This window comes from Capricornis sumatraensis, chromosome 3 (genome assembly GCF_032405125.1).
Source record: "Capricornis sumatraensis isolate serow.1 chromosome 3, serow.2, whole genome shotgun sequence".
Taxonomy (NCBI): domain Eukaryota; kingdom Metazoa; phylum Chordata; class Mammalia; order Artiodactyla; family Bovidae; genus Capricornis; species Capricornis sumatraensis.
Window position 1 is genome coordinate 159,527,080 of NC_091071.1, and position 12,256 is coordinate 159,539,335.

A 12,256-nucleotide genomic window follows, 5' to 3' on the forward strand; every position below is an offset into this window, starting at 1 on the left:
TGAAAACTAATCTTTTCCAGTCCTGTGGCCACTGCTGAATTTTCCAAATTTGCTAACATATTGAGTGCAGCATTTTCACAGCATCATCTTTCAGGATTTGAAATAGCTCAGCTAGAATTCCATCACCTCCACTAGCTTTCATAGTGATGCTTCCTAAGGCCCACTTGCCTTCACACTCCAGAATGTCTGACTTTAGGTGAGTTACTACACTATTGTGGTTGTCTGGGTCATTAAGACCTTTTCTGTATAGTTCTTCTTTGCATTCTCGCCACCTCTTCTAAATCTCTTCTGCTTCTGTTTGGTCCTTACCATTTCTGTCCTTTATTGTGCCAATGTTTGCATGAAACATTCCCTTGGTATCTCCGATTTACTTGAGAAGATCTCTAGTCTTAATCATTCTATTGTTGTCCTCTATTTTTTTGCATTGTTCCCTTAGGAAGCTTTCTTATTTCTCCTTGCTATTCTCTGGAACTCTACTTTCAAATGGGTATATCTTTAGCTTTGTGCAGTGGCAGTATCATAGCCAATGAGGTTTATCCAAGGCGCGATTATTGCTAATTGAAAAGTTTTCCCAAATGGGTGTATCTTTCCTTTTCTCCTTTGCCTTTTGCTTCTCTTCATTTTCCAATGATTTGTAAGGCCTCCTCAGACAACCACTTTGCCTTCTTGCCTTCTTGCATTTCTTTTTCTTGGAGATGGTTTTGGTCACCACATCCTGTACAACGGTACGACCCTCCATCCATCGTTCTTCAGGCACTCTGTCAAACCAGATCTAATTCCTTGAATCTATTTCTCACTTCCACTGTATAATCATAAGAGATTTGATTTAGGTCATAACTGAATAGCCTAGTGGTTTTCCTTACTGTCTTTAATTCAAGCCTGAATTTTGCAATAAGGAGCTGATGATCTGAGTTACAGTCAGCTCCAGTCTTGTTTTTGCTAACTGTATAGGGCTTCTCCATCTTCAGGTGCAAAAAATATAATCAATCTGATTTCAGTATTGACCATCTGGTGATGTCCATGTGTAGAGTCGTCTCTTGTGTTGTTGGGAGAGTGTTTGCTATGATCAGTGTGTTCTCTTGGCAAAACTCTGTTAGCCTTTGCCCTGCTTCATTTTGTACTCCAAGGTCAAACTTGCCTGTTACTCCAGGTGTCTCTTGATTTCCTATTTTTGCATTCCAATCTCCTATGATGAAAGGGACATCTTTTTTGGATGTTAGTTCTAGAAGGTCTTGTAGGTCTTCATAGAACCAGTCAACTACAGCTTCTTCAGCATTAGTGGTTTGGGCTTAGATTTGGATTCCTGTGAAGATGAATGGCTTGCCTTAGAAACAAAGCAAGATTGTTTTGTCATTCAAGATTGCATCCAAGTACTGCATTTCAGACCATTTTGTTGGCTATGAGAGCTGCTCCATTTCTTCTAAGAGATTCTTGCCCACAGTAGTAGATATAATGGTCATTTGAATTAAATTTGCCCATTCCCATCCATTTTAGCTCATTGATTCCTAAAATGTTGATGTTTATTCTTGCCATCTCCTGCTTGACTACATTCAGTTTACTTTGATTCATTGACCTAACATTCCAGATTCATATGCAATATTGTTCTTGACAGCATCAGACTTTGCTGTCACCACCAGAAGCCTCCACAACTGAATGTCATTTGCTTTGGCCCGTCCTCTTCATTCTTTTTGGAGCTATTTCTCCAGTTTCCCCGTAGCATACTGAAAACCTACCAACTTGGTGAGCTCATCTTCCAGTGTCATCTTTTTCATGCTGTTCTTGGGGTTCTCGAGGCCAGAATACTGGAATGGTTTGCCATTCCCTTCTCCAGTGGACCATGTTTGAATGGTTGTAATACATAGAACCTTTCATTAACTGTTAAGTGCCTACCAGTCCAGACACACCTCAGCACCTGATGAACATCAGTTAGGAAAACAGACAAAGATCTCTGTAATAATGGAGTTCAAATCATTAAAAAATTATGTTTTCAGGACTTTCCTGGTGGTCAGTGGCTAAGACCTGTATTTCCAATGTGTGGGGCCTAGGTTCAATCCCTGATCAGGGAACCTAGATCCCACATGCTGCAACTAAGAGTCTGCATGCCAGACTTAGCTTAAAGATTTAGCATGCTGCAACAGAGATCAAAGATCCTGCCTGCTGCAGCTAAGACCTGGTACAGCCAAATAAATAAATATTTTTTATTTATTCTCTTAAGAGCTTTTAATTGTATAGGCAAAGCTTAACATATGATTTGAAGTTAAAAAAAAAAAGCAAGGTACAAAATTACATATTCAGCAGGAACTTTATATATTCCTGTGAAAGTGTTAGTTGCTTAGTGATGTTCAACTCTTTGTGACCCCATGGACTGTAGCATACCAAGATCCTCTGTCCATGGGATTCTCCAGGCAAAAATACTGCAGTGGGTAGCCATTTTCTTTTCCAGGTGTCTTCCCGATCCAGAGATCAAACCCTTGTCTCCTGTCCTGCAGGAGGATTCTTTACACAGTGAGCTATTGGGAGAACCCCATATATTCCTATGCTGCTGCTGCTGCTAAGTCGCTTCAGTCATGTCCAACTCTGTGCGACCCCATAGATGGCAGGCCACCAGGCTCCCTCGTCCCTGGGATTCTCCAGGCAAGAACACTGGAGTGGGTTGCCATTTCCTTCTCCAATGCATGAAAGTGAAAAGTGAAAGTGAAGTTGCTCAGTCGTATCTGACTCTGTGAGACCCCATGGACTGCAGCCCACCAGGCTTTTCCATCCATGGGATTTTCCAGGCAAGAGTACTGGAGTAGGGTGCCATTGCCTTCTCCATAGTCACAGATAATTCCTTTAAAACTTAAATCCTTCATAGAAGTTGTCTCTAGAGTGTTGAAATTGTAAGTTATTGTTATTTTTCATTATGCTTTTCTATACTTCAGTATTTTTAAAATTATTTTCAGTAAACAACTTACATCGACAGATAAAGAGTAGAACAGGTAAGACAGTGAATAACACCCCCATCTAAGCCATGGGAATCTGGGCCTTTCATCCTAAAAACTCCGACTCTGTGTTCCTCATAAGTAATATCACTTTTTAAAAGTATAAGTTTCCCAATCTACAAAGCTCTTTTCTGCATTTCTTTATCTGTCAGCTGAGAAGAGCAAGGAATAACCTACCATGAACAATTGCTGCTCAGTGTTAAATGTGTCTGAGACTGATAAGTTAACAAGTTGATGGGTCAATGTAAACTGCATTTTGAGATATCACATATTTTAATACCCATGGAATTATTCATATAATGCTACTTGTATACAATGTAGATTGAGCATCTGTGAGCATGATATACACACACACAAACTTACACATACACCCCAAAGGGTAAAAAAACAATGATAGCCAGGTGACAAAGATTTTCTAAAACAATCCTAATATCATTGAATTTTCTTATTACCAGTACAGATACCATTTAAAGTAAACATTCATTTTTATCCCTTTGTGAGACTTCAAACAAATAGATATTTAAACACTAAGGGGAAAAATACCACGTGTTGTAATTTTGGATTTAGAATCTAGGGTCATTTAAACAAAGGAATGGTATATAAATGTTCATTGATGTTGTTGTTTAGTCAAGTCCAACTCTGTTTGAACCCATGGACTGTAGCCCTCCAGGTTTCTCTGTCCATGGGATTTCCCAGGCAGGCATACTGAAGTGGATTGCCATTTTCTTCTCCAGTGGACCTCCCTGACCCACGTGTCTAACACTCGTCCCTTGCCCTGGCAGGTGGATCCTTTACCACTGAGCCACCTGGGATTCCAATAAATGTTCATGGAGTAATGTAAATAGAGAGTCTTAACATTTATCATCACAAAGAGAAAGTTGCTCAGTCATGTCTAACTCTTTGCAACCCCATGGACTGTAGCCTGCCAGGCTCCTCTGCCCATGGAATTCTCCAGGCAAGAATACTGGAGTGGATAGCCATTCCCTACTCCAGGGGATCTTCACCCAGAGATCAAACCCAGGTCTCCCACATTGCAGGTGGATTCTTTACCAGCTGAGCCACCAGGGAAGCCTTATTATCCCAAACAGATTGTCAAATGTGTGCATGCATGCATGCTAAGTCACTTCAGCCATGTCCAACTCTTTGCAACCCTATGGACTGTAGCCCACCAGGCTCCTTTGTCCAAGGGATTCTACAGGAAAGAATACTGGAGTGGATTGCTATGCCCTCCTCCAGGGGATCTTCCCAACCCAGGGATCAAACCTGCATCTCCTATATCTCGTGCATTGGCAGGTGGGTCCCTTACCACTAGCACATACAAATGGAGCCAATTACTCTACCGTAATTTTCCCATAGATCTCAGTTCAGTTCAGTTCAGTCACTCAGTCGTGTCCAACTCTTTGCAACCCCATGAATCGCAGCACGCCGGACCTCCCAGTCCATCACCAACTCCCGGAGTTCACTCAGAGTTGCGTCCATCGAGTCAGTGATGCCATCCAGCCATCTCATCCTCTGTCGGCCCCTTCTCCTCCTGCCCCCAATCCCTCCCAGCATCAAAGTCTTCTCCAATGAGTCAACTCTTCGCATGAGGTGGCCAAAGTACTAGAGTTTCAGCTTTAGCATCATTCCTTCCAAAGAAATCCCAGGGTTGATCTCCTTTAGAATGGACTGGTTGGATCTCCTTGCAGTCCAAGGGACTTGCAAGAGTCTTCTCCAACACCACAGTTAAAACGCATCAATTCTTCGGTGCTCAGCCTTCTTCACAGTCCAACTCTCACATCCATACACCACTATTGGAAAACCATAGCCTTGACTAGACGGACCTTAGTCGGCAAAGTAATGTCTCTGCTTTTGAATATACTATCTAGGTTGGTCATAACTTTTCTTCCGAGGAGTAAGCGTCTTTTAATTTCATGGCTGCAGTCACCATCTGCAGTGATTCTGGAGCCCAAAAAAATAAAGTCTGACACTGTTTCCACTGTTTCCCCATCTATTTCCCGTGGAGTGATGGGACCGGATGCCATGATCTTCATTTTCTGAATGTTGAGCTTTAAGCCAACTTTTTCACTCTCCTCTTTCACTTTCATCATGAGGCTTTTTAGATCCTCTTCACTTTCTGCCATAAGGGTCGTGTCATCTGAATATCTGAAGTTATTGATATTTCTCCCGGCAATCTTGATTCCAGCTTGTGTTTCTCCCAGTCCAGCGTTTCTCATGATGTACTCTGCATAGAAGTTAAATAAGCAGGGTGACAATATACAGCCTTGACGTACTCCTTTTCCTATTTGGAACCAGTCTGTTGTTCCATGTCCAGTTCTAACTGTTGCTTCCTGACCTGCATACAGATTTCTCAAGAGGCAGGTCAGGTGGTCTGGTATTCCCATCTCTTTCAGAATTTTCCACAGTTTCTTGTGATCCACACAGTCAAAGGCTTTGGCATAGTCAATAAAGCAGAAATAGATGTTTTTCTGGAATTCTTTTGCTTTTTCCATGATCCAGCAGATGTGGCAATTTGATCTCTGGTTCCTCTGCCTTTTCTAAAACCAGCTTGAACATCTGGAAGTTCACGGTTGCTGAAGCCTGGCTGGAGAATTCTGAGCATTGCTTTACTAGCAATTGAGATGAGTGCAATTGTGCAGTAGTTTGAGCATTCTTTGGCATTGCCTTTCTTTGGGATTGGAATGAAAACTGACCTTTTCCAGTCCTGTGGCCACTGCTGAGTTTTCCAAATTTGCTGGCATATTGAGTGGAGCACTTTCACAGCATCCTCTTTCAGGATTTGAATAGCTCTACTGGAATTTCATCACCTCCACTAACTTTGTTCATAGTGATGCTTTCTAAGGCCCATTTGACTTCACATTCCAGGATGTCTGGCTCTAGGTGAGTGATCACACCATCGTGATTATCCAGGTCGTGAAGATCCTTTTTGTACAGTTCTTCTGTGTATTCTTGCCACCTCTTCTTAATATCTTCTGCTTCTGTTAGGTCCATACCATTTCTGTCCTTTATCGAGCACATCTTTGCATGAAATGTTCCCTTGGTATCTCTCATTTTCTTGAAAAGATCTCTAGTCTTTCCCATTCTGTTCTTTTCCTCTATTTCTTTGCACTGATCACTGAAGAAGGCTTTCTTATCTCTTCTTGATATTCTTTGAAACTCTGCATTCAGATGCTTATATCTTTCCTTTTCTCCTCGGCTTTTCGCTTCTCTTCTTTTCACAGCTATTTGTAAGGCCTCTCCAGACAGCCATTTTGCTTTTTTGCATTTCTTTTCCATGGGGATGGTATTGATCCCTGTCTCCTGTACAATGTCACAAACCTCATTCCATAGTTCGTCAGGCACTCTATCTATCAGATCTAGGCCCTTAGATCTATTTCTCACTTCCACTGTATAATCATAAGGGATTTGATTTAGGTCATACCTGAATCGTCTAGCAGTTTTCCCTACTTACTTCAATTTGAGTCTGAATTTGGTAATAAGGAGTTCATGATCTGAGCCACAATCAGCTCCTGGTCTTGTTTTTGTTGACTGTATAGAGCTTCTCCATCTTTGGCTGCAAAGAATATAATCAATCTGATTTCGGTGTTGACCATCTGGTGATGTCCATGTGTAGAGTCTTCTCTTGTGTTGTTGGAAGAGGGTGTTTGCTATGACCAGTGCATTTTCTTGGCAAAACTCTATTAGTCTTTGCCCTGCTTCATTCCACATTCCAAGGGCAAATTTGCCTGTTACTCCAGGTGTTTCTTGACTTCCTACGTTTGCATTCCAGTCCCCTATAATGAAAAGGACATCTTTTGGGGGTGTTAGTTCTAAAAGGTCTTGTAGGTCTTCATAGAACCGTTCAACTTCAGCTTCTTCAGCATTACTGGTTGGGGCATAGACTTGGATTATTGTGATATTGAATGGTTTGCCTTGGAAACGAACAGAGATCATTCTGTCATTTTTGAGATTGCATCCACGTACTGCATTTTGGACTCTTCTGTTGACCATGATGGCTACTCCATTTCTTCTAAGGGATTCTTACCCGCAGTAGTAGATATAATGGTCATCTGAGTTAAATTCACCCATTCCAGTCCATTTTAGTTCGCTGATTCCTAGAATGTCGACGTTCACTCTTGCCATCTCCTGTTTGACCACTTCCAATTTGCCTTGATTCATGGACCTGACATTCCAGGTGCCTATGCAATATTGCTCTTAACAGCATCGAACCTTGGTTCTATCACCAGGCACATCCACAGCTGGGTATTGTTTTTGCTTTGGCTCCAACCCTTCATTCTTTCTGGAGTTATTTCTCCACTGACCTCCAGTAGCATATTGGGCACCTACTGACCTGGGGAGTTCCTCTTTCAGTATCCTCTCATTTTGTCTTTTCATACTGTTCATGGGGTTCTCAAGGCAAGAATACTGAAGTGGTTTGCCATTCCCTTCTCCAGTGGACCACAGCTTATCTTAAAAACACACACAAATGAAGTTGAGAAACTAAGCTGAGCATGAGGAAGGTGCCTCGAAGGCATAAGAAGTCAGGTGAAAATGAGCAATAGCAACAATGATATAAAAGACCAGAAATTGTAACATCTCAGCTCTGGTGATGAGTGAGGGGGTAGGTGTAGAATAGAGGGAGTGGGTATGGAATTTTTTTTTAATATATGGAACTGCTCAATGAGCAGCTTTGAAGGAAAAAACCCTCATATACTTGATTAACACTGAAAATAGAATAAGTTAAAGATTATCTGTCTAATACAAACATTGTATGTATATGTGTGTGTGTTCAGTCCCTTCGCTCGTGTCCAACTCTTTGAGACCCCATGAACTATAGCCCCCAGGCTCCTCAATCCATGGGATTCACCGAGCAAGAATACTAGAGTGGGTTGCCATGTTCTCCTCCAGGAGATTTTCCCGACGAAGGGATCAAACTGACATCTCCTGAATTGCAGACAAATTCTTTACTGCTGAATCACCAGAGGAGTCCAAAATATACACTACTATAATAAAATCAGAGAAGGCAATAGCAACGCACTCCAGTACTCTTGCCTGGAAAATTCCATGGACGGAGGAGCCTGGTAGGCTGCAGTCCATGGGGTCTCACAGAGTCGGACATGACTGAGCGACTTCACCTTCACTTTTCACCTTCATGCATTGGAGAAGGAAATGGCAACCCACTCCAGTGTTCTTGCCTGGAGAATCCCAGGGATGGGGGAGCCTAGTGGGCTGCCGTCTATGGGGTCGCACAGAGTCAGACACGACTGAAGCAACTGAGCAGCAGCAGCACCAGCATATATAAAATAGGTGACTATTTTTAGTTATCTAAAATAGATAACTATACTGTATAGCACAAGGAACTCTATTCAGTACTCTGTAATGACCTACATGGGAAAAGAATCTAAAAAAAAACTAGACATAGGTATATGTATAACTGATTCACGTTGCTGTACATATGAAACTAACACAACATTGTAAATCAATTATACTCTAACAAAAATTGTTTTAAAAGATTATCTGTCTAAACAAAAGGTTTGCTTTCAGGGCGAATCTCATAAACCAAAAGACTTGCTTTCAGAGCAAGGCTCATGGCAACATGAAAGCCCAGAATGGCAGATTCAACTTACTGCAGTGGATCAAAGTAGATTTTCAGTGAGTGTCGACAATGTGCACTGCCCTCCCAACAGAGCGGCTAGAAGCAGGAGTCACTACGAGAGGACAGGAAAGTGACACTAAAGACTGTTCAAATTTTGTTCCAGACTGTTAGCTCAAAGAAAAGCAATCCCTTTCATTGTGCATGTGTGCATGCTAAATCGCTTCAGTCATGTCCAACTCTTTGCAACCCCGTGGCCTGTTGGCCACCAGGCTTCTCTGCTCTTGAGATTCTCCAGGTAAGAATACTGGAGTGGGTTGCTATGCCCTCCTTCAGGGGATCTTCCTGACCCAGGGATTAAATTCTCATCTCCTGCATTGTAGGCAGATTCTTTACTCACTAAGCCACCTAGGAAGCCCAGCCTTTTTCATCCCAGAGGTTCAAAGAGTTACTAAGGTATATGACATGTGAACAAGCCAGGCTTAGAAAAACATTGTCAGGGTCAGAGAGTCTGTAAAGGCATGCCACCAAGGGCTTGACTGTGAGTACACAGGTCGGGGAGAAGGGGATGGCAGTCACTGGGGAGTATATATAGATTCCAGTCCCTAAATAGCTTGACCTTGTACTCTGCAAGGAACACAGTGAGAAAGAAGAAGGGCAAAGGACAGGGACTCAGATTATTTTTTCCTATTATGTTCATCTTTCCTTTTTGTTTTATTGGGTGTATTTCTTAGCATAACAGCAATACAGATTAACATATGTTTATTGTAGAAAATACATAGATGCAGAATAACACAAAAATAGAAGTAAATACCACCTGTAAGCTCATCCTTCAGAGATATTCAACTTGAACATTCTGACATGTATCCATCCAGCTGTCATTTTTTTCTCAAGGAATAAAGTTGCTTGTTTCTTTTTTTCAATTGGGAATCATTGTGAATATACTGCTTTGTAACCTGCCTCTTAAATTTTAAATAAAATCCTCATCATCTGGCAATGCCATTAAATATTTTTTCTAAAATATGATTATTTTGTTGTTTGTTTTGTCTTGTCTTTGGCCACACTGTGCAACATCCAGGATTTTAGTTCCCTGACCAGGGATTGAACCCAGGCCTCCTACAGTGGTAGCACAGGGTCTTAACCACTGGACTGCCAGGGAAGTCCCTAAAACATGGTTTTTACTGGCTGCGTGCCCTGCTGTCACATGAATGCCTTCTCATTTAGCCAACTATAGCCACACTCGGATTTCAGCGGATTCTGACCGACACATAGTATGTGACGTGTTGCTGTTATTCAGTTGCTAAGTCACGTTCAACGTTTGGTGACCCATGGACTGAAGCAACCCAGGCTTCCCTATCTTTCATCATCTCCCAGAGTTTGCTGAAACTCATGCCCATTGAGTTGGTGATGCCATCCAACCATCTCGTCCTCTGCCACCCCTTCTCCTTTTGCCTTCATTCTTAACCAGCATCAGGGTGTTTTCCAGTGAGTCAGCTCTTTCCATCAGGTGGCCAAAGTAATGGAGCTGCAGCTTCAGCATCAGTCCTTCCAGTGAATATTCAGGGTGGATTTCCTTCAGGATTGACTGGTCTGATCTCTTTGCTGTCCAAGGGACTCTCAAGAGTCTTCTCCAACACCACAATTCAAAAGCATCAGTTCTTTGGCACTCAGCCTTCTTTACAGTCCAACTCTCATATCTGTACATGACTACTGGAAAAACCATAGTTTTAACTATATGGACCTTTGTCAACAAAGTGATGTCTCTGTTTTTTAAAACACTGCCTAGGTTTGTCATAGCTTTTCTTCCAGGCAGCAAGCGTCTTTTAATTTCATGATTTATTCATGAAATTAATTTCATGATTGCAGTCACTATCACTGATTTTGGAGCCCAAGAAAAGAAAATTTGTACCCTCACACAGAGGACTGTAACAAATCTCTTTTTTCTTTTTCTTCCTGCTAGGTTTCTTGAAGTGAAACTAGGTGGATGGCTGTATATATCTTTCAGGCATTTGATATTTGATGTCAAACTGTCCTCCAGAAAAGTCTACTGCTTTTTATTTTATCAGCAGCGTATGAGCCTGTCCATTCACCCTGCATCCTCAGTCATAGTAACTATCACAATATTACAGTGAAAAGAATCTGTTGGGTTTATTTATGTGTAAGTGTTCTACTGCAGTTTCTACTGCAATTTTTTAAATTATTGGTGAAGTTTCTCTTACAAGTGTTCATGTCTTGTGTTGCAACATAAAAGTAAAGCAAGTGAAGTTTTCCCTTACACACATTCTTTTTATAAATTTTTTTTGTTGTGGACCACTTTAAAAATCTTTATTGAATTTGTTACGATATTGCTTCCATTTTCAGCTTTAGTTTTCTGGCCATGAGGCATGTGGGATCTTAGTTCCCCAACCAAAGATTGAAGCTGCACCCGCTGCCTTGGAAGGCAAAGTCTTAACCACTGGACCACCAGGAAAGCCCCTCTAATACACATTCTTTTACACAAAAGCAGGCAGGAACACTTATCTCCACTCCTTCCCAATGCCTGTGGAAGTATTTTCCTCACCGTCGTTTTTCCCCACTTGTGGTTGATGGTTAATAACAGGAGCGGGAAGATTAGCAAAAGAGAGTGTCAAAACATTTGGACGAGAGAAGAGACTTTCATTTCAACTTCAGTGTCCCTAAAGGAGAGAACTAGTCATAGGAGCGAGTGAATATTTGTAAGAGGATATCAGCAACATTCAGAAGTCGGTATTAGGAAACATTCAATCTTTGCACTCCATCTTCCCAGCCCACATCCTGGAGCTGCTCCTCTCAAGAGAGAAGGTAGGTGGTTACCTAGAGATGAATGTAGAACCAGTCCTCGTATCCAAGGAAGTGCCCAAGCCAAGATGCTTGACTGGTTTCTGTCCAGCTTAGCATTGTCAATGGCAAAGTGTCTGGGTCTGAACAAAAAATATGTGGTCACTGTACTGGATAGAACTGTGTCACCCAAAAAATATCCACTTGGAATCTCAGAATATGACCTTGACTGGAATGATCTTTGCAGATGTAGCAAAGATAAGAAACTCAAAGGGAGACCATCTTGAATTAGGGTGGCCCTTAATCCCACGAAAAGAGCCCTTATACAAGACAGAAAGGGGAAGACAGAGGCACAGTGAGGAGGACCTTGGTGACAACTGAGGCAGGAAATGGAGACCACGCTGCCCCAAGTCAACAGACGTCAGGGACAGCCAGCAGCCGCTAGACACCTAGAGAGAAGCATGGACTGCCTTACCCCTCCAGAGGGAACTCACCCTGCCAACATCTTGATTTAAAATATTTGCCTCTAGAACTGTGAGAAAATAAGTTTCTGTCATTCTAAGCCACCTGGTTCGCGGTACTTCAAGACAGCAGCCCCAGGCAGGTAACACCATCACCCTACTTCAAAGAGGCTGTCAGGGGTTCAAGACAGCAGTGCGTTGTCCTGGCTTTATCATTGTTCAGTTTCTATGCTGTGTCCAACTCATTGTGACCCGGTGGATTGCAGCACACCAGGCTTCTCTGTCCTTCACTATCTCCCGGAATTTGCTCAAACTCAGTGGTAAGGAATGCTCCCATCAGCATCCTTTGTCCGCTCAGCTCCAGAATTCAGTTTCTGGGTTTCCACACTCAGCCCTCCCCAGCATGAGCAGGAGATGGGAAGAGATACCTCCGGAGAAGCCGACTG

The 12,256-nt window shown here is 42.2% G+C and overlaps 1 pseudogene; it reads left to right on the top strand.

The window, feature by feature from the left end:
- The first annotated feature begins 497 nt into the window (after positions 1-497).
- LOC138077346 (U4 spliceosomal RNA) lies at positions 498-651 on the top strand (annotated as a pseudogene).
- The last annotated feature ends 11,605 nt before the right edge of the window (positions 652-12,256 follow it).